This window comes from Pinus tabuliformis, chromosome 6 (assembly GCF_031772625.1).
Source record: "Pinus tabuliformis cultivar Carrire ecotype Pingquan chromosome 6, CPIR1, whole genome shotgun sequence".
Lineage (NCBI taxonomy): Eukaryota > Viridiplantae > Streptophyta > Pinopsida > Pinales > Pinaceae > Pinus > Pinus tabuliformis.
Genome location: NC_142292.1, coordinates 894,854,339 through 894,855,773, shown reverse-complemented (window position 1 = coordinate 894,855,773; position 1,435 = coordinate 894,854,339).

The following is a 1,435-nucleotide window of genomic DNA, read 5'->3' as shown; positions in this document are numbered from 1 at the left end:
TTAGTTTGTAGCTGAAGGTATCCATTTTTGAATTGAAGGCATGACAAAGAGGTTGAGACCATGCCTAAACAACCAATTCCTTGAAATCTGGCTCATCGATCCAATGGTGGTTAAATTTAAAAGGAAGTGCTCCCTGCTTCTCAGCACCCTTCCATTGGATCATAATTGCATGGTGATCAGAGGTTAAAGATAAGGCCTCCAGATTGACTAGCCTCATTGTCAAGGAAGAATGCACTAGGAACCGATCAAGCCTTTTGGCTATACCATCATCTCTAGACCACCTGTTCCTCCAGGACGGGCACAGGGGTTGTGGAACAATGTCCAAGAGCAGTTTTTGATAAAAGAGGTCCTTAAAGTATCCAGCTAAGGGATCCACCCTAGCTTTCTTTCCCCAGCATTCATGGTCCTCAAGAGTAAGGTTCAAATCCCCAACTACTATAAGATGCTGCAGGTCTAAGATACCATTCCCATCAATTATGTCCCAGAATGCTTTTCTATTAATGTAAGGCCCATAAATATTTAGAATTCGAATTCTTTGACTTGTTCCTTGGCAGTATCCTAATAAAATCATGCCAATCTCTATCTTATATGCTTTGAAAGAAGGCCAACAAAGGATTCTTATTTTAACACTATATTGTCCCCATATTATTTGTTGGACAAGTTAAGAATATCCAAACTGCAAACAACAATGAAACCTCTAAACTTTCTAGAGTATAAGTTGTGCTAATCATCAGGATTTTGTGGATGTACATAATGTAAAAAGTATAAGCTGTGCAAAATAATTGAAAATTAATTTATTTTATTGAAGCAATATCTTTAAAGGAAAGAGTGGAAATAGGGTGAGTTAATATATAGATGAAGGGCATGATATGCCTTGAATGGTAGAAAGAACAACAGGCCTGTAGGTTAGCATGGGATTGATGCACGAGTACAATGAAAACTGATGACCGGATGTTTTCTCCTACAATATCCAAATTTTGTGGTGAGAGCTTGGAAAGAGTGCCATTGCAGCTGGTTAAAGAGCCCTCTACATCATCTCTTGTGGTATGCATAAATTCCCCACATATAGTTGTTGTAGTCATAAAACAACACTTTGTCTGTTGTTTTAGTACTTTTCCTGCAATACTTTCTGCAACAATATTCTTTAGAGTGGATACACAGATATTCAAACTCTTTGGGCATTTGAATTTCCCCTTGGTTCAAGATTTTTCAAATTTCAAAGGTGGAATGAAAGGTTGTGCCAACGTCACTAGCAGTATCCTCTTGTCTACAGTATTTGAAAGCAAGCCCACATAGTAGGTTCCTTTCTTCTAGATATTAAGAACACTATGACATGCAAGGGGTTCCTTCATTTGAATAACAATGAATCACCTTTAATGAGAAAGTACCAAGGTATTGGTGTTGTTAGTATTTCATTTGTTTCACTGTTATATTT